The sequence below is a fragment of the Biomphalaria glabrata genome, chromosome 1 (genome assembly GCF_947242115.1).
Source record: "Biomphalaria glabrata chromosome 1, xgBioGlab47.1, whole genome shotgun sequence".
NCBI lineage: Eukaryota > Metazoa > Mollusca > Gastropoda > Planorbidae > Biomphalaria > Biomphalaria glabrata.
Genome location: NC_074711.1, coordinates 34465325 through 34479996, shown reverse-complemented (window position 1 = coordinate 34479996; position 14672 = coordinate 34465325). Strand labels below are relative to the sequence as shown.

The 14672-nt window shown below is 37.7% G+C and overlaps 2 protein-coding genes across 7 annotated transcripts in view; both read right to left on the bottom strand.

The window, feature by feature from the left end:
* Window positions 1-5843, bottom strand: part of LOC106051908 (G-protein coupled receptor dmsr-1-like) — a 44594-nt gene extending 38751 nt beyond the window's left edge. For both annotated transcript variants that reach the window (XM_056033590.1, XM_056033596.1), the window contains exon 1: window positions 5478-5843. The gene's annotated coding sequence lies outside the window, so the exon portion shown is untranslated. The remainder of the gene's footprint in view (window positions 1-5477) is intronic.
* Window positions 1-14672, bottom strand: part of LOC106051911 (G-protein coupled receptor dmsr-1-like) — a 264250-nt gene that overhangs the window by 54931 nt on the left and 194647 nt on the right. The window lies entirely within an intron of this gene.

Genomic DNA, 14672 nt, shown 5'->3' with positions numbered 1-14672 from the left:
AGAGAGTAAACCCAATGCCAAAGTCAACGCTGAGACAAACACTACGGAACAGATTTTACAGCTCTGGCAGTGAGAACTCTCTCTACGGGAGCTCAGGTAGAGTTTCCACAAATTTCATGACAGCTCTATGGGTCCGTTTTTTTTTGTTTACAATTAACCCTAACGACATAGTTAACGTGCAGACTAGCGCAAACCAGTGCACGCATGGTGGATAACTGCATGAGCAGCAAGATCGCATACATTCTTTTAGTTACCGGCCTTGTCTTTAGTTTATTTGTCAGTGTTTATATTTCAAAACGTAAAGTAGTGATATTAGTAAATGTAAGCTGTATCTAATCTTCTTTAAGACATGGTAAAGTTATCCGATTGTTGTCCAACATGTTTTAGAATCATCGAGATGTCCAGCAGCTTTAAAGACATTGTGGAAAACTGACTGTAGTGCGCTACACAATCTAAGTATTCATCCAACCCTTTCCCGTGAACTTTCTGCAACCTTCCAAAACTAAGAACTAATTTCAACCCATTTTAGGTTTCATGAAAACAAACTAAAAACATAATAAAAATTTCTCTAAGAAATACCAACACTGTACTTGAAATTGGTATTTGAAAATACAATTCACCTCCATGTCGTAGCAAAGTGAAGTACACAAAGACCACTAGAGTCAGGACATTTTAGAAGGACATTAAAGAAGGACTAGAAAACGACATTATAGAAGGAAATTTTAGATGGATATTAAATTCTGAGAATGACTAAGGACATTAAATAAGGTCAATGAATAGGACATATGAAAAGGAAATTAAATAAGGACATAAAATAAAGACATTTGAGAAGGAAATTAAATAAGGACATTAAGGATATTAAATAAGGACATATAAGAAGGACATTTAAGATTAACGCTCGTGAATCTAAAGTTCGTTGAACAGCCTAAACATTACGAGTTAGATTCAGTGCTCGTTGAAAAACATTTGGAAAATCATCTCAGAGCATATGTCTGAAGACAACAGCAAAGTACACTGATCATGCTATAACATGTGCTATACATTAGCTAGTCATCTCAAGGTAAAAGTTTAATTGTTATGTCCGCAGAAGGAAAGAATAAAGAATAGAATCCCAATGGAATTGAGATGCTATAGAAGGATACTAGGCATCACCTGCAAGGCAAAGTCATCTCAAGGTAAAGTCATCTCAAGGTAAAGTCATATCAAGATAAAGTCATCTCAAGATCAAGTCATTTCAAAGTAAAGTCATCTCAAGACAACGTCATCTCAAATTAATTATCTCAGGATAAAGTCATTTCAATGTAGTCATCTCAAGATAAAGTCATCTCAACCTATACTAGAGTCATGTATTCTGTGATGCCTTCATAATTCTATAATAACCTTCCCATAGTTCGTTCTAGTATTCATCATGTCGTTAATGTAGTCGATACTATTTTTGTCGTTATTGTCGACTTGACATCAGAGTTTACGACATTCCCGAGGTCAGTTCAAGAAAGTTGTTTATTAGTCGAAAAATAATCGATAAAGTCATAATTAGACCAATACTATATTCTAAGTCGATATTGTCAAGTTGAAGACAATAACTTACTGAGTCATAATAAAGTCAATACCATCAGTTAAGTCCTCATTGATATGTCGTAACTTAGTCAATACCATCAGTTAAGTCCTCATTGATATGTCGTAACTTAGTCAATACGATCAGTAAAGTCCACAGTGTCCAGCGATGTACACGTACCAGGGGTCAGTACTTTCCGACTGATTATTTCAGACATACCAGACTAGACCAATCCTGTATGCGATTCTCCCCCTCCCCCCTCCGGCCAAGATTGTTGTTGTAAGAATCTAGGGGTTCATTCAGTGTATTACTGGCACCAGTGGTCTTTCAGGTCTATCGATTGTCCAATGAAAACAGGTTTTCCTCATTTTCAATTTTCCCTTAATTCAACATCGCGGCGTCTGTGTTGATTTTGGAACTCGTGCATATTGGCATGGCGGGCAATAGAATCGTCTATTGGCATGAGATACAATAATTGTGTATTGGCATAGCATGCAAGCATTCCGTCATGACAAGGCATAATACAAGGGGGACAATTAAGTAACAAATTAAGACAAGGGATACGTTTCCAGCAGATTTTCAGTCATGGGTCTAGCGAAATTTCCCACCACCAGGCCATATTTTTTTGATGAGTTACGCCTTCTTTAAAGTATCCATGCGGTGAGTAGATGATGTAAAGTCATCTGTTTCTGTGGCCCTCGGTTAACTAGGTGTCTTTATTTATCTCCATTAAAGCTCGGTGGACTCAGGGGCACCCTAAAGATCCCAAAATTAAAAATCTCAGTATTCACCAGGATTCGGACCCTGCGGTTCAGAAGCCAAGCGTTTTACCACTCATCCACCCAATCGCTTCTAGATTAGCATCGGGCGAAGGAATTTAATAAGATACAATCAAGGTTCATGTTGAGACTCCTCATCGATGCATTAAATCTATATCTTTTAATTTGTTTTCTCATAAAGTGTCCTTCATGAGAGTTTGAAAATAAGAAATTATATTTAAATCTTTAGCAGTGAATTACTAGATAGTTGCAATTCTAGATTAACCACACACAAAAGGCTAATTTCGTGAACTTTCTCTGTAGTCCAAAACTCTCCAAAATCAGACTTGAACTCTGAACAGTATCGAAGAGAAGAACTTGTTCTCGATAACATCACACGAGGGTGATGACATTAGAAGGGCGGTTGTGGACAAATAGTTATGGCCAGACAAAGACTCCACCGGTCTAAGTAGAAACGTGCACTGAGAACATGTACCAAAGAAACACAAGAAGGCAAACAGAAAAACAAAAAAATTCGGAAAAAAAATAATTTGAAAGTATCACAGAAAAGAGAAATAATTACATCGAGCAAAAGAAGGCTTGTGAATCTTCCTCCGCACCTTGCAGATGAAAGTGTAAAGATATAAAATATACGAATTAGCTTAATGAACATAAGGATCTAAAAGTAGTTCGGATCTATCACTAAAGGACTATTATCCAGGAATGAAATTGTGTTTGGATGGTGCAGATAAAGACACGTCAACACGGTATATGAAGTACACGTAGTCAAATGACCGCAGTAGCCAATTGGTGAAATAAGATAGAGTTAGTCAACCAGCATCCATTTTAATTTGTACTCAAGTTATTCGGCTCATCACAAATGCGTTTCAAAGGCAGCCAACAGATAGAAGAACAAAACCAAAAAAACATTTTTAAAAAATTAATTTTAAAAAAAGGCAATACCTCCATTCTACAACGTAAAATAAAATATGAAAAAAACAACAACAAAAAAACAAAACATTTAGCCAAACCGAGTATCGAATTCTTCATAATGACACCGTAAGCTTCTTGTGCTAACGAGTCTACCAATTAGGCCAGTGGACATTGTATAAGAAAGTAATTAATTAAAGGTACCTTCATTATCCGTATCTGATTAGCTTCTAGATGTAGAATCCTGACGTATATCTATATTAGATTTACGTAAAAGTCTAAGCAAAGCTGAGAGAATGTAATCACTTGAAGCAACTTTACATTTAAGAAACAGCTCAACTTATCGCTACACTACGGCGGACTACGCCATGTTTTTTTTTACTCCAATTTATAGCCATTTCAATTTTTACCTTGAAAAATTATAACGTTCAAACTAGAGTTTCCTCATGTGGCCAACGAGCTAGTAATTATTTCTCAGCGATATACATCAACTGTTAAATTTCTAGAAAAATCGTTTGAGCCGTTTTCGAGATCAGTGTCCAGGTTCCGCTCTCCTTTAAGTTATGACTTGAATAGAGGATTGTAAAAATAAGCAGTGCTTCCACGTTATTCTTCGAAAACAACAACAAATGACACCTGATCCTGTTTTACACTATTCAGACCTGGGCAGTAGTGTCCCGTAGTCATTAGTGCGCGTTATCAAGAAGAAACAAGACAACCACATATAGTTATATAGACAAGGGTGAGTAGTGTCCCGTAGTCCATAAGGCGCTATCAAGAAGAAACAAGACAACCACATATAGTTATATAGACAAGGGTGAGTAGTGTCCCGTAGTCCATAAGGCGCTATCAAGAAGAAACAAGACAACCACATATAGTTATATAGACAAGGGTGAGTAGTGTCCCGTAGTCCATAAGGCGCTATCAAGAAGAAACAAGACAACCACATATAGTTATATAGACAAGGGTCAGTAGTGTCCCGTAGTCCATAAGGCGCTATCAAGAAGAAACAAGACACCCACATATAGTTATATAGACAAGGGTCAGTAGTGTCCCGTAGTCCATAAGGCGCTATCAAGAAGAAACAAGACACCCACATATAGTTATATAGACAAGGGTCAGTAGTGTCCCGTAGTCCATAAGGCGCTATCAAGAAGAAACAAGACAACCACATATAGTTATATAGACAAGGGTCAGTAGTGGCCCGTAGTCCATAAGGTGCTATCAAGAAGAAACAAGACACCCACATATAGTTATATAGACAAGGGTCAGTAGTATCCCGTAGTCAATAAGCGCGCGCTATTTAGGGTCAGTGGTGTCCCATAGACTATTTGGCGATATCAAGAAGAACCAACAACCTGATGCCTTACAAAATACTAAACACCAAAGGAATATATGATTAAATTATTTGACATAATGCATTTCCATTCCATCAAGAGAACAATACAGATAGGAGAGACAAGTAGCTGAAGGTGGACAAAACATGCTTGTATTTGTAAAACAAAAAACTAACAATATGTGAATGAATTTGTAAAACGTATTGTATCAGCAATATTAAAGTACTAAGGCTGTAATAGAATTGCACTCTATATTATAGTGTATACCTTATTTGTAGATGGACACTATAGTATAAAATTAGTTTTCAAAAGAGTAAAGGATTATTTTTCAGTTTATATAAGATCAAAAGATAAACTCAAACTTGGAAACCTGTAAGTCCGAACAAAGAATATATAAAATAATTTTAAGTACCGGGGTATTATGTTTCAGACCAATATGTTTCGAGCCAAACAAATCCAAGCGTAGGTAAACAAATTTAAAGGTAAACAAAATATATGTACATTAATTTCCGAGATTGTTCCTTAAAAGAGAAACGACTATAAAAATTCTAATTCCAATCAAGAGTTTCCCCATGGACTAATGTCTCTACCACTGAAATTTATAAGGTCTGGCAAAAAAGGCAACACATAATGTAGGACTCGATCCCATTTCCTTCCTTAAAAACTCTAGTCAACGACGGAAACAAAATAACAGATTCAACTCACAAAAGTAAAACCTTTTTCCTTGTTACTTCTAAAAATTAACTCTATATTAATTCAACTCACAACAAATAAACAAATATATATTTAAAAATCGCGATTTATTTGTGTATAAATACTGCTGACTATTGTCAATTACAGTAAATAAAAACAAAATTTAACTTCGAAACTGAAAACATAAAAAATCACAGTATTTACACGATAAGGAGATGATATCGCCCCAAAAAGTTACAACTGAAGCCTTGATGAAAATCAACGCACACACACACACACAAAAACCACTACAGAAGTTGCTTGACAGATAACCCAGAAATTGTGCAAGACACACAGATGCTGCTATCAAATGGAACTCATCATCTTTGCGAACGAATTCCGGATATCACATGAATATCCCATCTCACAGATCACAGTGAAGTTGGGTCTAACACTAGAACACAGAGGCCATCTCGCGTCACCATCGTGTGGATATTCCCGCTTGGAAGAAATAAACCCCCCATTCATAACATCATTTCTCTCTCTCGCTCACTCAGTGTCTGCTTTAGAGAACACCTCCTCATCCCCTCCCCCCCCCCTCCCACTCCTCCACATCGCCCCACCTCTTAGCACTCACTCATTGTTTTCAGCGCGTCCCTCCCACTTGGGGTTTATTACTCCCTGGCAAGGTGGGTGCCGCCACGTTAATGGGGAGCGAATAACAGCTGGGGTGCTTACCGTGAGGGGACCTAGGTATTGAGGAGTGTGCTCGATGTATCTATGTATCTGTTTATCTTTCTATCAGTCAGTCAGTGATTCAGTATCATTCTATCTATCATAAACACGCTACTAAATCATCAACACCTATTTAATTTTATAAATACTATTCAAAGTCTCCACTGTCATTTCTTGTGCACAACTGGCCTATCACTAAAAGTGTTAATGAGCCCCTTGTATCAGTTCGATTCATCACATCACACACTCCATCAAAAGCCAAAAAAAAAAAAAACTATGCTTCTGGGAAAACAGTTCATCTGTGTATTCATTTTCACACAAAGAACTCAATTTATCGACTGTCAATTAGGGTCTACTAAGGGAACCCAAACTAGGACTAGAGAGAAACTATCATTACGAGAGCTATTGATTCATTTTGTCAATGTGGAACAAATGCCACAAATAAATGAACATCTGTGGATCCAGTGCCTTAATTATAGTTAGATTGCACACACAAAATAGCCCAAAAAAAAAACAACAACTAAACATAATGGAGATTTAGTTAATGTTAATATGTGTGCTTATTTTATTTAAAAAAATCGATTACAAAAGTTATGGGACCAAGTAGAACCAACATTGTAATGGGAGTAAATGGAGGATTTTGGGGTGGAGGGGGGTGTGAGAAAGAGAGATAAAGCCATATAGATAGATAAAGAGATAAAGAGAGAGAGAAAGAGAAAGGGAGAGAAAGGCTACTGTTATCCGCGACTAAGCATATTTTTTCCATGGTTAAGTCCCTTTCCTTTTTGCCTTCGATGTGAAGTTTTAAAACCTATGTCCTTTAAACACTGACATTTGGTCCAACAAGGCTAAACCAACTGGTTCAACATTAAGTGGTTCAACAAGTGTCACCAAGTGGTTCAACAAGTGTCACTAAGTGGTTCAACAAGTGTCACCAAGTAGTTCAACAAGTGTCACTAAGTGGTTCAACAAGTGTCACTAAGTGGTTCAACAAGTGTCACTAAGTGGTTCAACAAGTGTCACTAAGTGGTTCAACAAGTGTCACTAAGTGGTTTAACAAGTGTCACTAAGTGGTTCAACAAGTGTCACTAAGTGGTTCAACAAGTGTCACTAAGTGGTTTAACAAGTGTCACTAAGTGGTTCAACAAGTGTCACTAAGTGGTTCAACAAGTGTCATTAAGTGGTTTAACAAGTGTCACTAAGTGGTTTAACAAGTGTCACTAAGTGGTTCAACAAGTGTCACTAAGTGGTTCAACAAGTGTCACTAAGTGGTTCAACAAGTGTCACTAAGTGGTTAAACACTTTTCACTAACTGGTTCAATACGTTTCACCAAATGGTTCACCGAAACGTTCAATTAGTACCTTTGACTACTCAAAACTGGTTTATCAATTAGACGTAACTGGTCTATTCAGCGCCCATAACTGGTTAGTGCAGTACCCCAAATAGTGAGTTAATTACCCTAACTGTTCACCAATTACCCTAACAGCTTAAAAAATGTGACATATATAGGTCTGTGGATAATTCAAGATGGAAGAGTACCCCAGTTTGAGAAATTCTGCTCTAGATGTAAGCAGATAAAATTTGAATGAAACATTTCAATTTTGCATGACAAAAAGAAACCTATAAGATGTAACTACGAAGCTCAAATGATGATATTTATGCAGCCAATATTATTATCATTTATTCCAGATTTAGATATTTGCTTCAGAACAAGATATTCCTTCTAATGGAAGATAGAGATGTCTGGTGCCCAAACAACAGCCCTCGGGTCATTTAAGACTCGTAACGTGGTTCTGTCCACCCCATGAAACATCAGTGGACAATGCATCATGATGCGGCAGAATACCAATTCCATTGGACTTAATAATTTTACTTTGAGATGATGCGACAATGGACAGATAAATCGAAGAATATATGGATTCCAGTCAGTGCCGGTTTTTAACTATAAACAACATATCTATAGCCATGGACCGCCAGGCCCAAAAATTTGTTTTGAAGAAAAAGCAAAGGAATAAAGTGCAATATTTGGATTACAAGGGGCCCCCATATCTCAGGGCCTTATAAAGTATAAGTCAGGGCCAGGCCCCAAGCAGAAAACGTTGGTCAGCACAGATGCGAATGAACTCTCAGGCAGTACAAGAAAACAATCCAACTCGTTCTAGTTCTCTATAAACAGCGAGTGCGGCCTTATCGTCTGAACGTGAGTGGACTCTGATATAATTGATTTCAGTGATTTACTATTGTATACTGACTATAGTAGACCAGTGGTAGATTAGCAGATATAGTAGACATACTAACTCAGAAAATATGCGAGCGAGAGAAAGAAATGCTTAGCAGAGGATTAGTGGAGATTTGGACGAAAAAAAAACAAACAAAAATGTGAAGGACGCTGAATTGAACATCACAGTTACCAACAATATCTAAGTATGTAGACGCTGATCTTCGTATGAAATCGAATAGATTACAACTAGTTAGCTGACCATTTGTTTTTAAAATAAGTTAGAAGTAGTAGATTGAAAGACTCATGACTTTTCCATATTCAAAGTAATTTGTGCTACAAACGTTTTGAGAATTTGATACCGAAGTGCTCAAATTTGAAAAAAAAATTATTATTTACTTCAAAAAAGAAAAAGACATCTTATTACCACTTCCTTTACTATACACACCGGATACACCATTAACTAGGTATTTAGAATTTTCTTCGCCATGTATAAAAATAGAATAGTAGTCAGATATACATGAAAAAAAAAACAAGAAACAGCTAGTAGAACAGCTAAGAAAAGGAAAACAAATTATATAAATACGTTTTTTTCTTACACTAAAAGGAGAGGTAGATAAGTTAGTTGCTTCCCTTTCCAAACTTTGTGATCCATTGGGCAGATGATGTATTTATCCGTCTAGGGCCTCCAACACAAAGACATTTTTTTAGTGAAAAAAAATGCGCAACATGGAACAAATCTCAAAAATAGCAGAACTATATGGCTCTATGTCTGCTGGCCTAGCTCAAAGTCTCTATGACTCTATGTCTGCTGGCCTAGCTCAAAGTCTCTATGGCTCTATGTCTACTGGCTTAGCTCTAAGTCTCTATGGCTCTATGTCTGCTGGCCTAGCTCAAAGTCTCTATGACTCTATGTCTGCTGGCCTCGCTCTAAGTCTCTATGGCTCTATGTCTACTGGCCTAGCTCTAAGTCTCTATGGCTCTATGTCTACTGGCCTAGCTCTAAGTCTCTAGGACTCTATGTCTGCTGGCCTCGCTCTAAGTCTCTATGACTCTATGTCTGCTGGCCTAGCTCAAAGTCTCTATGGCTCTATGTCTGCTGGCCTAGCTCTAAGTCTCTAGGACTCTATGTCTACTGGCCTCGCTCTAAGTCTCTGCCATGATTCAAGACTTATTCACGAGTGTTAATATCTTCTTGTTAGACTATACATGTTAGAATACTTGTTAAGAATGTTTCTTACTCTTGGTTAAATGTCAAAACGTCATTTCTAGTATGGTGATTATGAATCGCCCAATAACCACATTAGTGCTGTCGGCGTTATATGATATACTCATTTGTTGATTTAGATATGCATATAGGACGGTTTATAATTCATTTCGTATTTTTCTTTTTTTTTCTCTTCAATTTCAGTTGGGGCCACCATTATCACTTCGCCTAGCCCCGGGATCGGCAACCTGCGGCTCGCGAGCCACATGCGGCTCTTTGGATGAGAAGCTGCGGCTCTTTAGTTCCATGCGCAAATAATAATAATAATATTAATAATAATAATAATAATAATTTTTATTGTCCGTATGGAAATTTGTCTTACAATTTGTGCATTACACCAAACAAAAAACATTATAACTATAAGAAAACAAAGTGTACATTCACACCAGACTCACTCATAATTTACATGTGACAAAGTTTATACCAGATTGACAAGTCGTCACTGCTGTCAGTCCGTTGGAAGCTCTCGAATGAGGTCGGATGTTTCTATGAAGGTTTAAATTCGCAAGTTAGAAGCGAATTATCTTCTCAAAGTTAGAAGCAATCTACAATTAATTCTAATCCTGTGGTACAACTACAAGTTGAAAAATGAGGCAAACCATTTACAGATGACGAGTATGTCAAAAGACTTCTTCCTGCCTGCATCTGAAGAACTGTTTCGTAACTTCAAAAACAAACCAGAAAAAAAAAGATTTGCCACTATCCGCTAAAACAGTACAAGATAGAATAGCTAAAATGTCTTCAAATGTAACATATTTGTAGTTGGAAGATATTCAACTTTTTTCTGTCTTATCACTTGCTATAGATGAGTCTTGCGACATAAAAGACACGGCACTAGTTGCCCTTTTTGTCAGGTATATATCTTCCCAAGGTCCAAAAGAAGAACTTGTCTCGTGTTAAACTAGACGAGATGTAGCCAATGCCATGCAAAAATACCTTGAAAACATTAAAATGGATTTAAATAAAATCGTTTCAATAGCAACTGATGGAGCCAGAAATATGACAGGGAAATAAAAGGGCAACAACGATTTTTGGGAGCAAAATAAACCATGAAATTCTTACGTTTCCCTGTATAATTGGGAAGTGCTTTGTGCCTAAAACGATTCCGACCGAAACAGTTGAGGTCATAAATTTGGTAATCAGGATTTTTAATATCATCTTGTCAAAAGCACTCTACCATCATCAGTTTAAAGAATTCTCAAACGAAATGGAGACTCAGTACTCCGACCTCCTTCTTTCCATCAAAGGCGATGGCTTTCCAAAGGTTGAAACTTTTTGGCTTTGTGTTTAAATGAAATGAATACATTCCTAAATGGAAAAAATGCCTTAATCATCACCCTGAATTAGAGAACGACAAATGGTTGCAAACATTTCACTATGTGGTGGATAAAACAATGACTGACTGTATTTAAAAGTGCATGGAAAAGGAAACCCATCCTATGGTTAAGAAGAAGAATTATTTTTTTTTTGTTTTGAAGAAAAATTAATTCTTTTTGCAGAAGATATTCAGAGCCTAAGTTACTTCATTTTAAATGTCTAGCTTTTGACATTAATTACTTCAGCACAGTTAGAAAAAAATTCGAAGATATATTTCTTGACAGAGATGAGCAGTTCGAAACCAAAAGAACAACATAGGCCTATGAGCATTCCTAGTCATTCCTTTCAACACAAATAGTAACGAAATCCACACTGATCCATTGGGATAGGCCTACTGGATCTCAAGAAATGCAATGGATCGATTTAAAAAGTAAAGTTTCTGGAGTGGATAATTTACAAAGTTAAAAAAAAAAAAAATAAGTTACAAGTGTTGGAAGTTCAGAAATGTATGTATGTAACGCAACAATAGTGGACAGCCTTAAAAGGAACGCCGCTAGATGATTCTGCGCATTTAATAGTCTTCCAGATTTCTACAGTGAGGTGAAGTTGGCATTTAGGGTGCTGACTTTGGATTGACATATTAGTGCGAGAAAGCGTTCTCTTGCATAAATATAAAAAAAAAAATTTAAAGTCGTGTTTGAAACTAAAAACAAGTTATGAACCGAATGTATCAAAACTTTTTAAAAACATGCAAAGCCAAAGCTTCCATTGAATTAGTCTTGTAATTAAATGCTTAACTGCTTTAGTTATTACTGAAATAAAAAAAAATATCTAAGGATATAATATATATATATTTTTTTTCTCTCTCTCTCTGTTGTGAAAAACACTACTTATCTATGAATAAATACATTCGTGTTTTTCCAAAAAAAAGTGTGTCAGTGTCATTTATAATTGGCAATAAAAAAGTTTGTGGCTCTTTAAAAACTTAGAAATTTTGTAAATTGTCATTTTTGGCTCTTCCGACTCAAAAGGTTGCCGACCCCTGGCCTAGCCCTAGGGCCTCCCTATTGGCTTCGCTAAGGGCCTCCAATTACCTTAGGCTGGCCCTGCAGCTATCATGGAAAAGGTTTCGTGAGTCAACCCTGAGTGAAAATCAGGAGCTGGCGATCCTTAGGAAGTTTGTAGCACACAGTGCTACACCCTGGCAGAACAAGCGACGCCGCTGACCCTAATCTGTATCGGCACTAGACGTTAATTTCGGTCTTTCAGCTCCGTGGAGAGGGGGAAACTGCTGTGTGGGTGACATTGTTCCGACCATAGCCAATACCCAAGCATTCATCTCATTTGAATGAAATGATCCATAATGGTTTCGTGACTGAATGAGGCCAAATAATGTAATGATTGTATATGTCAATATCAAGGGTCGGGGTGACTCGAAATCAGACGGTAATATATATATATATATATATATATATATATATATATATATATATATATATATATATATATATGATCATATTTAGCTTATATAGGTTAGGTCATCCCGCGCCGTTCGGCGCATTGGGCGGCATGCTGTCTCCAAAAAAGATCTGTCATTGGCAATGTCTGAAGCCTCCTCCCACCTGATGTCCACTGTTCTAATGTCTCCATGAAGGTGTGGCGCCAAGTTATATGAGGACGTGCCTGTTTGTGCTTTCCTCGTATTGGCCTCCATGTCATCGCAACGCTTGGTATGCTTAGTTCAATTTGTCGTAGAACAAGTCCCGCAAACCTCATGCGACGCTTATATCAGTGACAGTTATTTTTTACTCAAATTTTGTCCGCCGCCCACACCCAAAGGAAAGGACCTGTCGGGAAAGGGGGGGATTTCGATTGCATCAATCCCCCCCCCTTTCGGATCCCCATGTGCTTAACACACACCTTCACAGAAGGCTGAAACATCTCACCTGTTCTAAACAGACAACGTCTCAACAGCCAACGTCTCAACAGCCAACGTCTCAACAGACAACGTCTCAACAGACAACGTCTCAACAGCCAACGTCTCAACAGCCAACGTCTCAACAGCCAACGTCTCAACAGACAACGTCTCAACAGCCAACGTCTCAACAGACAACGTCTCAACAGACAACGTCTCAACAGACAACGTCTCAACAGACAACGTCTCAACAGACAACGTCTCAACAGACAACGTCTCAACAGCCAACGCATACTGACGTTTATATAATTAGATTGAGAAGATAAACAATGATAGTATCTTGTGTTTATTTAGGTGTGTAAGTGACGAAAAGCAGAAACAACAATCAACAAATCAAATTTAAATGAGCTGTAGGAGGTAGCTTATCTTATATGTTGACACACACACAGGAGAAGATAACTACCCGGACCTAAACATTTACACTATTGCAGAAGTGCAAGAAAAAAAAATGTACGATTAGCAAGAAGTTTAAATGGAACAATTAAAAACTTATTTGATCTAAAAGGTTTTAAAAAAGATAGAAATAAAGACAAATAGACAAATAGATAGATAGATAGATAGATAGATAGATAGATATATATATATAGATAAAGATAGATAGAGATAGATAGATAGATAGATAGATAAATAGATAGATAGATAGATTGATTGATAGATGAACAGGAAGGCAGGAACAAACAGGTAAAGAAAAAAAAAATGAAAGAAAGAAAGAAAAAAAAAAAAAGACACACGGAAACAGAGAAAAAGGCAAAGCGAACGAGAGCTGAAACACACACACATAAACTGAACTGTATTTGAAACCAAAATTGTCTTGCTAAATGCTTGCATGGTAATTGGTATCATATACATGGCATGAAGGCTTCCAAACTATTGAGTACCAAGTCCTAGTTAATGAGAAGTGATCTGGCTTGAGAAGCTGAAGGTGACAAGGAAATCTACTATGGCGGATCCTTCCCTCATGCACGGGGCCTGGCGCGGTAGCCCCACATGCCTCCCCCTAGGGCCTCTACTGCTCAAACAATACTTGTCTATATAGCTTAGGCAAGCAGGAAAAACACGCGCATTCCCGCTCACATTATCTCGTGCACTGGTGAGCACTGGGCAGCTGGGATGTGATGGATGTACACCAATTCTAACAACCCAAAACGTTTTCTAATGCTGACTCCGCATTGGTGAATAGAGTTGCGAATAAAGATAAGGATGGATGTCGGGGCAACCCAACCTCCATTTATGAAACAGTAACCGATACGTACTCAGCCTTCGTTTCATTTTATTTTGTTGACATCGTGTTATCAGGAGGCTTTGCTTTGCTGGACTGGTCATTCTAGCGTAGGAAATAGTGCGTCAACAATAGTCTGAAGTGTTGACACAGAGAGCTTCAGATTCGATCCAGAATTACAGCCCTCTGCTTAGGTAACGCGTGAGAACTTCCCTGGCAAGAGGAAGTGGGGGGGGGGGGGAGGGGGCAAATTGGAGAGGGTGAGTGCGAGATATGGGAGGGTTACTTTGACCTAGATAAACCAGTAGCGGCTCAATGCTCACGTCAATGAAACCTTATCAGACGGTAACCACGTGACACGATGCATGCCTCATTATTTTGTTGGCTGACGGTCACTGGGGCGTGACGGATGTAATCTAAGACCTGACATGTCACCTCCCAGGCCTCCCCCGAGTGTCAGTCAAGTTCTATGATGCCACTGAGATACGGGGGACTCTGGAGACATTTTTAATGGCTTGTTATGATTTATTTCGTCACGTGAAACATTATTTTAAGTATTAAGTTTTTCCATTCATTAACCATCAATATATTCTGTTGCAGGACAAAACAATTTTCACCTAAAAATACGTTAAGTACTAGGAGGACCTTAATATAGGACAGTATAGGACAGAATTCACATTATTCTAGT